This window comes from Peromyscus eremicus, unplaced genomic scaffold (genome assembly GCF_949786415.1).
Source record: "Peromyscus eremicus unplaced genomic scaffold, PerEre_H2_v1 PerEre#2#chrX_unloc_1, whole genome shotgun sequence".
Lineage (NCBI taxonomy): Eukaryota > Metazoa > Chordata > Mammalia > Rodentia > Cricetidae > Peromyscus > Peromyscus eremicus.
This window is the reverse complement of record NW_026734288.1, coordinates 7,019,758-7,038,047: the sequence shown is the minus strand read 5'-3', so window position 1 is coordinate 7,038,047 and position 18,290 is coordinate 7,019,758.

The window sequence follows — 18,290 nt, the reverse complement described above, 5'->3', positions numbered from 1 at the left end:
AAAATGAGAGGTATCAGATCCTTTGGATCTGGAATAGTAGAGTTATGAGCCTCCCAACTTGAGTATAACTATCTGAAATCAGGTCAGCACCAAGAAGAAGATGTGCTAAGCTACCTGCCAAGACACATAAGACTTTTTATCCAATAAACCAACAGTCTTTCACAGATTAACAACAATAAGAAAAACAAATCCTAAATAAATAAAGAAGTAACTTAATGATTCTTGGGAATATAATGCATCAAAATTAAGATGTTGCTTATGGTAAATCTGCAGCACAAAATAAACACAATACAATAACAATGCCCCAAAAATTATAGCAGAAAAGCTGATTACAAAGCTATATTCACAATGGACACACTCAGAATGATTAATATAATATGACTTCTATACTTACTACAACACTATAACAATCAAGAATGTGATACAATACTTGTAAAATAATAAAGAGGGTAGAGAAAAAAAAGCCAAGAAGAAAGGAAGGAAAATACAGTCCACTATTAATCAAAAGACCAAAAGAAACTTACCAAAAAAAGTGTGATCTTGACCAATGTTACCCAGCTACCAATGATTGCATGTACATAGAAATTAAATAAACACAGACTTGGCAATTACTACAAAATTAACTCAAAGTGACCCTCAAGCAATTGTTTCTGATTCTCAAACTACTGATATTTTTTTAAAAAGACAGAGCCCCATGCTCTAGAGATATCGCTGCAAAAGGACGTGATCTCTTGCTGCCTTCTTGTGGTTTCAGGTAAACCCAGGCCCAGAGATGCTCAACTCCAAAACAACATAGAAGAATAATTTCAAATCTGCTTTCTGTCACATGAATTATGACACAAGATGTGGATTCTACCCTATCTACTTGGCCAACACCATACACACCACAGAAACCTCTGCATCTCAGAAACACCTTTTATCCCTTGGAACTAAACTTTACTAAAGCACACCAGTGCAGCTGGTGGTAGCAGAAAGTTAGAAGCATTCTAATCACTTATTGCTGAAAGACAATCCACACCACCATCTTTCAATCATTTTCTAAACTATTGGAAATATTGATAAGACAAACCTGGAAGTGGAATGCAGTATTCAGAACTTCTAGAAGCTAGACCTTCAGTTTTTCAATCGGTCTTCCCACTGCACACCAAAAGCAGTGCCCATGTGTGCACACTAGACAGTGATATTACAAACATCATATCCTCATGCTAGGACAGCAGTTTCTCCTACCCATGAAATCCATTCACATCGAGGCTTAAAGTATAAAGATCACTGCCAAAAACAGCACATGGACCAACAGAACTGCAGTCTGGCTCATGGTCCATCCAAATACCAACAGAAAAAACAGCTTAACACACCTTCTCTGAATACCCTATCCTCACCATGGCCCAGCTTGTGTTCTTCCTTACAACTCATTACAGGACAAGCAAAGGATAATCCCGGAAAGAATCTGCAAGCTACCTGCCACTCTTTCTACTGATTGCAAAGCATTCTTAGAGTTCCTCATCAGCTAGGGCCATACAGCTGGGCCTCAGAATATTAGCAGCTAACCTTCTGGGTGATCAGAGATCAAGTGACTCAGAGAGCAGAGTCCTTCCAGCTCTGCCCTTCCAGCCCTGCAGACAGGGACCTAGTCTAGAGAGTTTCTATTTTTGGTAGACATTCTTCTACTCTCCTAGTGAATATCCTGTTCCTCATCCAAAGCACAGGTTCTTTTGTGTGCACAATCCATTATACACTCAATGTGCAGTGCAGCCAACTCATTGCCTCATAGATGGGAATTGTTTAGCCAAGCAACATAACTATTGTTACAGTATAACTGTTGTTAAAAGCATGCAAAAAAAGCCATGAATTAGAAAACAATGAGTGGTCATGTTATGGATAGGCGGCAGGAAAGAGAATGTGGAGATCTCCAAAAATTATTTTGAAAAGTTGAAACAGACTTTATGGCCATGTGTTCCACAGTCTAGGAATTTTTTTTCAGTCTAGGGATTTCCATTAGAGCACATGGATGATTTTGCAAACCTTTTATCTCTGGTGTATATCTGAAACCTGAAAAATAACAGTCCTGTTAGGCATGGCGACAGCATTTTACCCACATCTATTCTGATTGAACTACTGTAACTTTCACAATTTTTTCAAGATATGGTCAGTCCTTTATCCAGAGTCTCGATTGTCCTTGTCTGTCGACCCCAAGAAATAGCCAATCAGGACACTTATGGAATATCTAAAATTGATTACTTAATTCCACTGTGCTATTCTCAAGTACTGTTGAAGGAGAAAATTTCTCAACATCCATCCTGCCTCTCCCTTTCTGTACTGTGACTTTACCAGCTTCAAAGTTGACCAATGACCACAATTCTTGTCCTGATCCTTCTTTTATAAGTCTCCATTAAAAGCCAGAGAGATTGGAGGTCACTCATTAACTGGTAATTTTTTTCCTTCTCACTGACCAGTCAAGGCCCAGAATGGAAGGAGTTGTAGTACTTTTGTCCCAGCACTGGACAGCAAAGGTAGGATTAGGTGTTCAAATCAATTCTCACTTACATAGACTGAGGCAAGCCTAAACTAAAGGAGACATTGCTCTACACAGAAATCAATAATCAACATCACTTGAAAGGATTAAAACTATTGATTACCAAGAGACATTGTACAACAGAAACAAATAGATAAAAGCAGGAATGAACTAAAAGAAAGTGTTAAAAATGATACCAGTAAGTAATTTTTAAAATGATAAGTTAATTTATTTTTAAGACAAACAATCTTAGCTATATTAATTTTGAAAAAGAATAGGCTCTTCCCTAGTAGAGGGAATGTCATTAATATGACATAGATTGCTCTTGCCCATATGCATGTGTTAGCTGCTGAGATCTATAACTTGACACATAGAGTTACAGTCAATGGTCTGTTTCTCCAGCATCTGAGCTGACATAACTGTGTCAAGCAGGATTGAACATATCTGCATAGGATTGTTTCCTAATTGCAAATTCAATATTCATTGGCTCAAGATAATCTTCCAAAACTTTACACCCACACAATCTGGTCTGTAATTATTCTTGTGGCATACAGTAAAATGTGCTGGGAAATTATAAAATAACTCCTGCTACCACAGTTTGGTCCTTTTTGTAATAGTGGCCCCAGTAGCTGATTGCCTCCCTTCCTTCCATCTGCAGTGTACACAATTCCTTCTACTTAGGCTGAAGTCAGAAGCAGTGCTCCATATGTGAAACTTTTTCCTGTGATTATATTAGATTGTCAACTACATGACTCAAATGGATAATTTTAAAACGCTGAGGTGGTACAGTCATTTAATTTAAGAATTTGAAGGAGTAGCATAGAGGACAGCAAAATCATTAGCCCAGAGAGCAACAGAATAGAAGCAAGGCCACCACAGTCAGCATAAGAGAGCTTGTCTCAGAAACAGTTTTCTAACAGGATGGAAATACAGATGTCCTAAAATTAATATTCCTTCCCATGGAGAAATCATTTCACATGCTTAGAATATTAATAAAAAAATACTTTTAATGATAGTAGGCATCCATCTCTGGCAAATACTCAAAGAGAATATAGCCTAGGCACATTTTACATTCAACACGTGCTGCCATCCTTAGGTCTTTTAGCTTCCTGCTCCAGGTTCCACCTTAAACAATTTAAATAGAGAAAGGTAACTTGTAGGTCTAGATATTTAGGCTGATGGGTTAGTTACAAAGCAAAAATATTCCCAGAATTGTTTCTTAAATATACAAGTGACCAGGCTGGAGAGAAGGCTCAGAGGTTAAGAGCACTGGCTGTTCTTCCAGAGTTCCTGAGTTCAATTCCCAGCAACAACATGGTGGCTCACAACCCTCTATAATAAGATCTGGTGCCCTCTTCTGGTGTGCAGACAGAACACTGTATATTTAATAAACAAATAAATCTTTAAAAAAAGAATGTTACTGAGTAAGTCCACCGGTGGTCTTGAGACTGGAAGATAACAATAGCTCCATGTCAGATCTGAAGCAGCCCACCACAAAGATCCTGGTTCCAGACCATTACCAGCTCTCCAAAACATATTTTGCATTTTAGGGAAAGAGCTCTGTTTCATTGTCAATCCCAAGGCCTAGCCCCCAGGCAGTTACTAGCTGTCCCAAGAATGTTCCTCTTCCTTGCCTGAGGACCTATATGAAAACCTTGATTCATCAGACCAGTCTTAAACACAAACGAGTTTTACTTTTCAAATAATTGTCACCTTATGCATCTTGCAAAACTAGGCTTTTCTCAAGAAGAAACCTGGAACTTTATAGCACATCAGGCCCTAAAGTTGGTTGTGACCCTGTAATGCCTCAATGAGCAGCTTGTTAGAATCTCATTCTTGTATATGGGGTTGGGCATAGTGGCTGGTTGTATAATCAGTTATGCCTCCTTTGTGATGTTTTGGAGCCAAATGTCTGGACAATCCTGATGGACAAATGTGTATCCTACTGTCCTAATCTCAAACAGGCCCGGCTAGAATATATTTACCTTTGGGGTGTTTTAGCAGCAGTCGTCCCTCTGCTAAATTCTTTTTTTTGAGATTTGCTATCTCCTGATCATTAGTAAATTATTTAAATAACCAATTCTACTCATTTGCATCAAACCTTAGTAGCGGAGTGCTACCCAATGCATGAGATGCCTTTTACAACTGCTCACAAAATTAACTATAAATGGACGTTTCATGTAAAAATTAAATGCAAAATACTGAACCTCTACATGGTACTAGAAGGTATTCTTCTATTTTGGCAACCTGCTATCCTTATGTGAACCAAAATCTTGTTGAAGTTCAAAGATGTTTTGCTTTTGTTTTTGTTTTTAGTTTTTGTTTTTAGTTTTTGTTTTTTGTTTGTTTGGGTATTTTTTTTTTTTTTGAGATAGGGTTTCTCTGTGCAGTTTTGGTGCTTGTCCTGGATCTTGCTCTGTAGAACAGGCTGGCTTTGAACTCACAGAGATCCACATGGTTCTGCCTCCCAAGTGCTGGGATAAAAGGCTTGTGTCACCACCACCCAGCTCATGCATCACAACTCCCTGGCTTCAAAGATGTTTTTAAGCAGAGCTCCCTACTTCCAATTCTGTGAGCAGATCATCGCATAGAGTATTTATTCAGAGGCCTGCTCTTGGATCCAGGGAGTTTCAAGTACAACATACGACCTCATAAGACAAAGATTCTGCAGGCAGGTTCCCATCCAGATCTGGCAAGGACATACCACACTGGAACCTATACCTCACCGTCTGCTTCACCCCATCTGGAAACAGCAGCCCCTCACTCACAAAGTCATGGTTTCCCAGCTTAGCCATGTTCTCTGCTCAGCTCCCTGGAGTAGCACTCACAGCACACCACAGAAAACCAATACTACCTGCTCCTGTTGAAAGCCAAGTCTGAAGCTGGTGGCAGCAGGGAGGACCCTGCACCACTTTTGACTGGCAGGTCACCTGGAGGCCCTGATTGGCTAGTGAGACCTGAGTGACATGAGCACCTCCCATAGGGTCACAATGTGCTTGTAACACAGCACAATAGTTCCTGTCCCTCCCTTCCAGCACAGACAAAGCCTTGTTCTAGATCAGCAGAAATATGCATATCAATAGCATTTGCCCCTGGCTGCAAAAGCAGACACCACTCTCTTCCTGCTCTCCATAGGAACTTCCCCTTCTTTCTCCTGGGCACAATATGGCTAGCTAGCTTGTACAGACCACTATACAATGTGGGGTGCTGTGGTTCCCTGCCACACAGTTAGAAGGGTACCCAGAATACTAACAACTAAAGAGATATTTAAAGACACACAAGGAGAGTGTTTGTTGTGTGACTTAACACTGACATCATGTGAACTGATAGAATTTTTTACCTTGTTGTCACAGGGACTTCAGAAAACCACCAAACAAAAGCAGGAACAAGATCACAAACAGGTTAATAGATCTTTCCTCTATGAGAAAGCTGGAGGATGTGGAGGATGGCTCCATTGCTTTAGAAGTTTTATTCCTTAAATTCAGAGCAAACTGTGGGCAAATTAGAGTAGTTTTCCTGGAAAGTTCAATACTTAGAGAATAGTGGACCTAGGGAGAATGCATTTATGACCATTGTTAGCCAGTACATCTTCCTCCATAAGCAGGTGAAAAGAAAAAGAAAAAAGAAAAAAAAACTGTCTTATTCAAGCTTCTCTACATGATCAGGACTGGGAAATGAATCTCCCCATGTATGTAAAAAGTTTAATTCGTGGAATGTCTTACAAGCATGTAGCCTGGGAAGAACATCAGTTTAACTAACCCTGCCTTCTCTCTGTCTCAAGGCTGGGACATCATTCATTTTTAAGCTTTATTTTATTTTATGTATATGGGTGTTTCCCTCCAGGAGTATGTGCAGAGTACTTACAGAGGCCAAAAGAGAGTTACCAGAGATGGTTAGGTATAATGAAACCTGCATTCTATGTAACACCTGGTGTTGCTTTTAACTGTTAGGCTATCTCCCAAGGCCACTTCTTTATTTAAAATTTATTTTCATACACTTAAATTAATATGTATTAAATAACTTTCCCTGTTCCCTGTTCTTTCTCCACCCCTTCCCAAATTTTCCCTTCCAATTTCTTCCTTGTTAAGCATATGAGAACATGCATGCACAAATATATGAATAAAACCTGCTGAGTCCATTTCTGTTGGCTGTGTTTATAGGGATTCAAGGATGAACACATTGTATTGGATATGCAATTAAGGAGCTCACCCCTGCATGAGGCTAATTCTCACACCTGCAAGAGAATTCCATTATTAATGATCAATAAGAGTCTTATGCCCAAGTGATCGAGGTGCCTTAGACAGGAAACTTTATCAAGAATGTAAAATATTATCAAGAATAGTAAACTTGAGTTGGTAAATACCTCAGCTAAAAATTGCTGGTGCCATGGTCCTGAATTTCTGCAGCTGCAGGGAAGACTATGGACATTGTTCTGAGCCAATCACATTCTCCCTTGGCTCTGTGGTCTTCTCCCCATATCCCAATAACCATTATTATTTTATATGACTTTGAAATACAGAAATTTCTACCTCCACCTTCTAAGTACCATGATTACAGACCTGTGCCATCATGACAGGGTAAGGGGGCTTCAGCTCCATTTAGTGTGGAATTTGAATGGTGTATGAGTAATAAGGGCAGTTACAATTAACTATATTCACAAACTACTTTTCTCTGTCAGCCTGAGTTTCAACTTTTGCAAAATAAGTAAAGAACTGTCTTTAGGTCATGGATGAGTTATAACAAACTCACTAATAAAGAAAAATATAATTTCCTATAGTTGGAAGACAGTGGACATTAAGGCAGAAAGGCTACATTGGATGGGAACATTCCTCTGTTACTGAAGATAGGATCAGAACCTGTGCCCTGGCTACTCTAACTGGGCAGGCTTAGGCATTCATCCGTAGTAAGCCAATTAAATAAACCAAGTTACCCAGTGAGTGACATGCCCACCTATAATACAGGCACTCTGGAGGCAAGGTGGACAGATCTCACTGATGTTCTAGGATGGCTTAGTTTATAGTGCATCTCCCCAGGCCAGTCAGGGAGTCATAGTAATACTATTCCTTACAAGAAAGAATAAAGTAAAAAGAAAAAGTTAAAAAAAGCAAGTTATTAATAAAAATTAAAAGCATGGTATTTATTCAAATTGACTAATTTGGAACAATAAATAAAACATAAGATAATTAATCCATCCTTGGGGTCCTAAGAGGTTTAGATAGAAGGCAAATGATATGCAAAAGAAAGTAATCTAATGAAGCCATGTAATTAAATTTTCCCATCTTTAAAACCATCCTGTATTCTCTTCCAGAGGAATCAAGTCTTTTCTCACAATGAGATACTCAGTGAAAATATAATTTCCTGTTGTCCACTGTTTCACTAGTTGTTAGCCATAGGAAGAGATATAAGTGTCTCTTTAGAACATCCTTATTCCTACCAGGAATGTAGGTTATAGAGATTCACTGGGTGGGGACAGAGGAGCTTTAAGGCCCAGGTCAGGATCACACAGTTGCAATTGCAGGAAATTGTCACTGACAGGTACATGTAGTTGTCAAAAACAGGAAAGAGTGAGAGACCTGTAATGCACTAATTCACCACAGGTGAGTGGATACAGAGACCCCAGTAGAAGACAGCTTGTCCTTAGGTGCACCCCAAGCATTCCTCTCTGGTCACTTGATCCTGGACTTTCACACCCAAAGCTCCCTCCTGACACTTCCTTCGTATGCTACAACTCTTTGTAAATGCCTGATTGCCCCAGGATTAGAGTGACTTCTGTTTCAGTCTCAGGATCTCCTGACAAGCTGGATGTCATCTGGAGTCACCACAATTAGGAGCTCCAACAGAGAGTTTTATAGGCATCAAGGAAGCAGAATAGGATTATATTCAGACAAGCCAGTCTTCATGCCTTTCCTCTCCTCTCCTTACAGGAGGCATAAACTCCAGGAAGTGTACACATGCCAATTGTACTTGTGGGCTCACATTGTTCTTAATTTTTTGGCATTGGAGATAAACTCATGTCTCATGGCTTTGGTCCAGCAGTTAGACACTTTTTAAGACTTGTATTGGTCGGGGCTGGATGCCATCTGAAATGAGATCTGATGACCTCTTCTTGCATGCAGGCAGAACACTGCATACATAATAAAAATAAATAAATCTTAAAAAAAGAAAGACTTGTATTGCCAATCACACTCCAAATCATTTTTTTTTGTACTCTTCCCTCATTTTGTAGAGATTTGGGCTTGGAAACTTCTTTAAGTACTATGTCTAAGTTGATTTTGGATCTTTTCAATCTTGTATTTCTTTTAGATAATTAGGGCTGAGTTGGAGATGAAATCAGGATCATCCATCACACCTCACTGCTATAATGACATTTTCATGGAACTGTATAGAAGGTTCAACACCTGAGAACACTGGCTGCTCATTCACAGGGCCAGACTTTGATTCACAGCACCCAGAAGACAGCTCACTGCTTTCTGTAACTACAGGCACCTCGGATCAGATACTCTCTTATGACACACTCTGGTAGCGGACATGCTCTTGATATTCACACTGACAAAACTTATACATCTAAACTAAACTTCATTCCTTTTGAAAATAACATATGCATGAAGAAAAACTTCAAAATATGGAATCACACATATCTGTCTTTTTGTAATTTGTATATCTGGTAGCCTAGCAGGCCTAAAGAATGCACCACATCTCCTGGACCTAGAAATACAGGGAGTTCTGGGTCATCTGGGTGCTAGGAACCAAACTTGTGTACCCAAGAGGAACAAGAATATTCTGTAAACTTTCCAGCTCTCAAATATGGCATTAAAATGTAGATGAAGATGCTTGATTACTTTTTCTGTCTCCTGTCACTTGAAGGTGATGAAAGTTCCCTCTAGATGGCTACCAAAGAGTTCAATGGCTTTTTACCCTCTTTGACTGGACTCTATGCTTCGCTTCTTATTTTCATTATTAACACAATTCTCTTGATGTGAGTGAAGATAACAAACCTGATTTGTTGAAACCAGTCAGTGTCCAGTCAGATTATATAAGAAAAGTTCTATAATTTGAGATATGCCATTTATTTTTAGAGTTTTTTGAGACAAGATACCTCTACATAGCCATGGCTGCTGTGGAACTCACTGTTTGAACCAAACTCACCTGAAACCTCACACTCAATAATATTGGCTTGTCACTGTCTCCCAAATGCTGAGATTACAGGCATGCACCTCTAAGGCCAAATGAAATATGTTTTTAAATATTCTATCTTTAAATCAGAGAATTAAAGAATAACATAAGATTTTAAAAGAAATCATCAATGTTTCATTGAACAGTAATACTTCTTGAAATTCTGTAATAATAATGTAAACTGGCAAATCATTTCATATATTCCCAATAACTGGGTTACTTGCTATATTAACTTTATCCATTTAAAAATGTCTGAACTCAGTCTGTGTGTGTATCCCTGTGCCATCATGTGTATGTGGCAGTGAGAGGACAACTTCAAAGTGTCTAATAAGTTCTTCTCCTATGTGAGTTCTACAGATGAAACCCAGGAGTGTTCTGGAAGTAAGTGACCTCAATGACTTTTATTTGGGTTTAAAAGTTATTTAGGTATGTGCCATTGTGAGAGTGTGAATATGCCAAAGCACTAATGTGGCAATAAGGGGAAATTTTGTAGAGTTATTTGAGTCTTCCACAGATTGAACTCAAGTTATTAGGCTTAAAAACAACCAATTTACCACTGCGACAATTGTATGGCATTCATTTGTGGTTATGAGAAAGTGTTATGAACAAGAGCTTAATTCTCAGAATAAACTAACAAATTCCAAAGAAAAAAAGATAGGAGTATATCACTACCATTTGCAAATAGGATCTGTTACTCAAATTGTCCTGTTTTCCTCTACCATCAGATGATAATATGTTTGTAATTTGAAAGGAAGACAATATTTTCCTGATTAAATATCTCAACTAATTTTATTTGAGGAGCAGTGAGACAGCTAAGCAAGAAATATCTGTGCAAGGCTGGGACTTGACCTTAATCACCATATGAAGAGGGCCAAAAATAGACCCCACAAAGTTTTTTTTTCTGTTCCTACATATCTGACATGATCAAAAAACCCATAATTACAGTAACACAAACATATCAAAAATATTTTCTGTTTGTTTTGTTCTATTTTCAATAAATTTCATTTCCATTGTATTATCTGGCATCTCTGAATAATCCCCTGGAAGGCAGTACTTCAAGATGAAGTGGTAAATATAAAATTAATGGGGAGATGAAAAAGGATGAAACTTCAAATACTATACATATCCATCACATGTCAAGCTATGTTGAGAATACCGGTATGGACCATTGCTGCTTGACAAAGTTCCAGCATTTTGACATTGCAGATGGACCACATTCCCCAGTACATTTTTACATTTATTGTTAATGATTCTCAGTATTAATGCCTTTCCCTTTGGGGAAATTAGTGCAGGCTTTGGTAAATGATAAAAATGTGTACAACGGTAGACTCTCTTAACAAAATTTTTGGAAACAAATCCCTGCCACTGCTGAACCAGGAATTCCTTTGTGCCCTCTTAGTTGTACAAAGAAGAGGAAAGTTAGAGATTTACTAGACACACCTGATCCCAAGGATGAGATGCATACTTTTCACATCCAGAGTCTGAGGTAACTAAAGGCAAGAATTCAGTTAATAAATACAGAGAAATTAGAATGGAATGGTATAGTGGAAAAATAGTGAGACCTCAGGATCTTCACTTTTGGGAGTGCTATGAGGGGAACAGGCCTATACAGTAAATTTACGAAATTGTAGTATAGTGTCTGTTCCCTGGAAGAAGTCTTTTTCCCAAGGTCAGGCATTTGGAAAAGAGTCTCTGATAATTCAGGGAATTGAGGAAAGGTACTGACTAGTAGCTAAAGCACTCATTCTTTTTATCTGTGGCAGGAGAAACTTGTGGTCCTTTCATTAACATATGGCTGGTATCTCTAATCAAGATCAAGGCTATCTTCCTCAACCTATAATTTCAAACCATACACCAGCTCCTAAGATTTCTTTTCTCCTTTTCAATCCTACATGTAATTATAGAGTATAAGCAATATCTTTTTCAATTGAATGCTGCTGGCAGCCATCTTGATTCACCCTCAGATTATGTCCATTTCCTCCTTCTTTCTAACCACTGCAGACTCCATACAACTTAGAGTCCTGAACCCCTTCCCCAAGCAGGTCTCTAGGAAAATATACAATTGAGTATTTGTTATATTACATTGTTACAGCTCTTGAAGACAGATGAAAATGATGATTTGGAAATGCACAGGGTATTTAGTGTGTATTATGCTTTTTTCAATTAAGCATTTTAACACTAACATGGGTGAAACATGTTGACAATACAGCGCTCATTGGGGGTACATCATCTGCTCTTGTACTTGTACTCAGGAGGCTGACACATAAGGGTCATGAATTCAAATGTATACCTGATTAATTATGGATATCCCAGCCAGGCTGAAAAACAAACAACATCTCAAGGGAGTATGTGAAATTATGAAAACCAAAATGAGGAACAAACTCTCAAAGACATAGCAGTTTAGGGCTATTATGAATAAAGCTGCTATGAACATAGTTGACCAAGTGCCCTTGTGGAAGGATGGAGGAGCATCTTTTGGGTATATACCCAAGAGAGGTATAACTGTGTCTCTAGATAGGTCAATTCCTAATTTTTGAAGTAATCACCATATTAATTTAAAACTGTACAAGTTTCCACTCCCCCCAGCAATAGAGGAATTTTCCCTTTCTTCCACATGCACACCAGCATGTGATGTTTCTTGTGTTACTGATCTTAGCCATTTATAAAAGGTGTAAAATAAATCTTAAATTACATTTTTTTGGCACATCCTTGTAGGCTAAGTGTGTAAGATTCCTTTAAGTGTTTCGCACCATTTTAGATTCCTCTGTTGAGAATTCTGTGTGTAGATCTATACTTAATTTTTATTAGATTATTTGGTTTGTTAATGTCAAGTTTCCTGAGATTTTTATTATCCTAGGTGAGGCAACTGAGAACCACATAGACAAACATAATATGTACTCACTTATACATGGGTATTAGCTGATAATTAAAGAATAATCACAGAACAGTCCAGAAACCCAGAGAAGATAAGTAAAAAGGACAGCTGTGGGGAGGGAATCACAGATCCCCCTAAAAAGAGGAAATAAATAGATTTTGTGGGTGGATGGGCAGCAGGAAAATGAATGATCAAATGACAAAGCAAAGGACAGAGGGAGAGAATTCATGGAGAGAAGACTGGAATAAGGAAGATATTAGGGGGCGATGTGAAAGCCTAGTGCAGTGGAAATTTCCAGGAAGCTATGAGTGTGGCTAAAGTGAGGACTCCAAGTAATTGAGAATAGAGAACATGAACTGGCCAGCTTCTGTAGCCACATAAGGCTCCCAGTTGTGGGACTGATAACAATAGAGCCAAAAAGATATTTGAACCACACTTGCCCTTGATATGTTGGGGCAATAGCAACTCAGAGCTTGTCTAATGCCCAATCTATGACTCATGTAATTTGAGGCACAGACCACAAGAGGGAGCCCATGCCCAAGACTGCCTGAATGTACAAGAACTGGAAGTTGAATCACTCAGAGAATTAAGGCAGGACCAAATAGAGTCGACTGAAAAGAAAAAAGTCAATGATATGATTCCTAATTGTATTCTACTATAATCAGAGAATGGAGTCTGTTTCACCACTGGACTGCCATCTGAAACTACCTAGTGATTTTCTCTACAAAACACAAATTTTTTCATTTCTTTGTTTCTTTTTCACTGGAGACCTGCATGAGTCATCAGTAGAAAACATGCAACAAAATCAACATTTTCTCTAAGAAATCAGACCATTACTTTTAATTCTGACTTACTCAATTTCCCAGGGAAGGGAGAAAGTAAGAAAGATTTTGAGCCAAAATACCATACAAATCATCTCTGGTTATATTTTTCCTGGAGTCCATTTCCCACGGAAAAGGTATGACCTTGACCTCCACTGCATTACTCTCAATTTTCCTTTCTTAGCAGTCCTAAAAGATTAGCCACTTAAGCTCTGTGTACAGCTCTCTATGTTTTTTTCTATCTAAATTCTTTATATCTTCAACAGTCCTAGGTCCTATACTGTAACAAAATCACTTTTGTTGTCCTATGTTTTGTCCTAACTTGCATGTTTCTTGCTATGATTAAATTTTCCAATCAAAAGTAACGTAAGTAATGAATGAGTTTATTGGATGACATTACTATATCATAACATATCATTGTGGGTGCTTAGGATAGAAACTCAAGCTAGCACCTGAACGCAAAAATCCATTGGGAATCTTTGTTTAATTGCTTTTTCTCTTGCCTAGCTACTGTCTTAGGTCAGCTAGCTGTCATATCCAGCCCAGGCCCACTTGCTTATGGATATTGCTATGCTCAGTGGAAGAGCCTTCCCACATTAATCATCAATCAACACAATCTCTCTAATACACAGTAACCAGCAGTTCTGATCTGGGAACACTCTCAGTTGATGTTCTCCCACATGACTCTAGGCCACATCATGTTGACAGCAAAAGCTAACTAAGACAAAGAGACAATGATACCTCAAAAGGTTTTAGAAACTCAATACCAATGTATTAATTAGGCATATCAATCATTTAAGCAGAAATAAATTAAATATGAAGATAACAGTTACTGGAAAAACAGACATGTCTAGGAATGAGGATAGACAAGCCTCTAAGATCAACAAAACTAAAAGTGTCTCTGTACACAAAGTTCACAAACAAATAGAAAACCTCAAGGTAATTATATCATGATATAATAAATTTTCATGAAATATTGGTGATGGTTCATTATTTTTCAGGGAAACAATACAATTAGATGGCAATAAAACTAAAACATAGCTCGACTGAAAAAATAAAGACACACCTTCAAATATATATCATGGTCCTTTAACAAGAACTACAAGATTATAATCTAAATCACACTAAAAGAAATCTCTGGTCATCTCTCATCCTGTGCATGCCAGTTCTCTCATTTGCTAATAATAAAAAATGAGTTGGGTGAGGAGGGTTTTTCCACCAAAATTAGAGAGATTCACTTGTAACCTTCTGGTATTTTAACTTTATAGAAAATAATTTTGACTATTGAAAGATCTCATTCTCTTATGTAAATTTGTCAGGAGACAACAATTTGTTTCTTAATTTTGACTATTGAAAGATCTGATTCTCTTATGTATATTTGTCAGGAGACAACAATTTGTTTCTTATGCTTGATGACTATATGTGAGTCTGAATCAGTGAGGAACTAAAAACTTTTCCCAACCAAATACAAGATAACAGATTTTTAAATCGAAAATATATGATTTTTATTATACATCTAAAACAACTTATTTTGCACTAACTGTTTTATAAGTCACAAGATCTTTTGAAAACAAGTTTATCCTCATTTTTATGTACATGTTATTATGTGAAAGAAAAAATATCTTCCAAGTATGTACAGGTGACACATGAGAGAAAAGCATGTCAGATCCCCTGGATCTGGATTAACAGGGTCTTATAAACCTCCCATGTTGGGTGTTGGGATGTGAACACAGATTGTTTCCAAACACATGTGCTGAGGAACTGGCCAAGCCCCATAGTACATTCTATCCAATAAACTAAAAGTCTCTCACAGATTAACAACAGGAACAACAAAATGTAAATAAATACATATGTTAATAAATGATTTATCAGGAACATGATGCATCAATATTAACATACTGAATGTGGTAAATTTGTAGCATGAATTGAATACAATCCAAAGAAAACTCCCAACATTTAAAATAGGATACCTGATTCCAAAGGTAAATGCAAAGTGGTAACTCTCAGAAGGCTCATAGGACTATAAAAAAGTAATACCCATATTGACACAATGTGACTTCTATATTTAACACAAAGCTACAAGCATCAAGAATATGTACAATATTTGAGAATGAATAAAGTAGATCGAGAGAAAAAAAACAAAAACAGAAGCAGAAAAAATAAAGTCAACTTTTACTCAAGAGACCAAAGGAAGCACACAGAGGAAATGTGGGATCATGACAAATATTATCCAACTACCTATATTTCTATGTGTATAGAAATTAAATAAACACAAATTTCACAACTCCCACAAAATTAACTCAAAGTGACCTTTAAATGCTGTTTCTGACCCTGTAGCTATGGGTATATCTTCCAAACAGAGAGGCCCCAAGCTCTAGAGCTTTTTTGGCAAATGGAAAAATTCTTGAAAAAATCTCATGCCATGTCTCTGTGAACTCTCATGTGCCCATGTGGTTTTAGACCCCAGTCCCAATGATGCCCAATCACAAAACAGTTTAGAAGAATAATTTAATGTCTATTTCCTGCCATATGATCTACATGATCTAGAATCTGCTCTTTCCACTTGCCTAACAACATGCAAATATATTAGAGATATCACAGCCTCCCATAGCCAGGGAAGCAGAGCCTCCCACTCACCACTGAATCCACACTCAGAGTCTCAGAAAAGAAGGGCCATTTTCCAGATCACAATATGGACCAACAGAACCACAGTCTGGGTCATGGTCCTTCCCAGTCACAGAAGCTCTGACAGCTCAGTAGAAATTCTCCTCTTGGTCTGGGGTCAGTGGTCCTCTCACTCACCTTGGCATGGATTTTGGTCTCCCTCACAGCTCCTACAGCAGAGCAAGAATGAGAATCCTGGAAAGAATCTGCAAGTTCCTTCCCACTGGTGCTCCTAATTGCTAAGCCTTCCTGAGGTCCCACATTAGCTAAGACCACCCAGCTCAGATTCAGGACAGAGGCAGCTCCCCCACTGGGTGATCAGAGATCAAATGACACACACAGCACAGGCCTTCTCAGCTCTGCCCTTCCACCTTAGTGGCAGACAGGATGCTAATCTGAGAAATCTATATTTTCAAAAGTCTTCCAGTCTCCCAGAGAACTTCCTGTTCCCCTTCCAAAGCACACAGTCCTTTGTGTATAAATACACACTGATTGGCCAGTGCAACCAAAAATTTGCTTCTTATCTGGGAAGCCCTGCAGCCAAACACAGGTCACATTCAAACAGTAACTGTTGTAACTATGTAAATGTGAAAGAAAAACAGGCCAAGAATTAGAAAACAGTTAGTGGTCAATGGAAGGGCTTGTAGGTAGGAAAGAGACTGTGCTTATGGTATAGTCATAATCTCAAAAATTACTTACAAAAGTTGGAATAGAATTCATGTCCATGTGTTTCAGATACTAGGGATTTGTTTGAGAGCAAACCAAAGATTACTCACATGCATTTTTTTTCCTGAGGCTACACATCTTAAACAAGGAAAATAGCAGTCCTGTTAGGCAGGGCCACACCACTTTATCCAGATGGTCTATACTGGTAGACCAAGTGTAACTACAGTAATTCTGTTTCAATATAGAGTCAGTCCTTTATCCAGATTACTGAATGTGCTGCTCTGTAGACCCCAAGAAACAGCCAGTCAGGACATTTGTGGATCATCTAAAATTGGTTACATCACTCCACATCACTCATCTCAAATACTGTTGAAACAGGAAAGCTGTCACCCTCTGTCCTGTCCCTCCATTTCTGGCCTTTCAATGAGTCAGCTTCAAAGATGCTCAGTGAACTCAATTCTTACACAGGTCCTTCTTCATGTTTATACCCCAGAAAAAGAAAGGGAGACTGTTGAACACTCATTAACTACTCTATTTTTCCTTCTCACTGTGTCCAGCCTAGAAGAAGATGCAGGACTGTCTTTCCAGCACTAGGCAGCAGAGGCAGGTTTAAGTGTTCTATGCAATTCTCAATTACTTAGCATGAGGCAAGCTTGGGCTACAGGAAACACTGCTCTACACAGAAAATCAATTATCAACAGCTCTTGATAGAAAAGTAATGAAACAATTAATGACCTAGACACATTAGAGAACAGAAACAAATAGATAAGAACAGTAATGCTCTTTAAAATGTTAAATATAATTCCAGCAAGTGATATTTTAAAGTGATAAAAATAATGCATTTTTGAAGACAAAAAACAACTATGGCAGGTGGTGGTGGCACACACCTTTAATCCCAGCACTCCAGAGGTAGAGGCAGGCAGATCTCTTTAATTTTGAGGCCAGCCTGGGCTACAGAGTGATTTCCAGAAAAGGCTCTAAAGCTACATAAAGAAACCATGTCACAAAAAAATAAAAATAAAATAAACTTAGCTCTATTGACTTTAAAAAAGAGTGGAACATTCTCTAGTAGAGTTGATATCACTAATAAAAGATAGGTTGATCTTTCCATATGTACTTGGCTGCTGTGATCTATAACCTGACACACAGTTACAGTCAATGAACTTTTTCTCAAACCTCTCATTTTTCATAACTGTGTCAAGCAGGACTTAACATATCTGCATAGGAGAGTTGCCTAATTGAAAATTCAATATCATTTCGTGTAAGTTGACATTTTCAAATTGAACACCAACCAGTCTGGTCTGTCTTCATTCACAACTTATCAGTCAGTACATCCTGGGAAATTACAAAATTACTCCTCCTGCTACAATCAGGTTTGTTTTCATAATGGTGACTCCAGTAGCTGTTTGCCTACCCTGTTTCTCCCAGCAGTGCACACAATAAACTATTCCTTCTTTTCTGGTCTGAAGGTAGAAACCATGCTCCACATGCAAATCTCTTTCCTTGTACTGCAATGGATATGAAACTGCATCACACAAATGGATAATTTTGAAACCCTGAGGTGATACAATCATTTAAT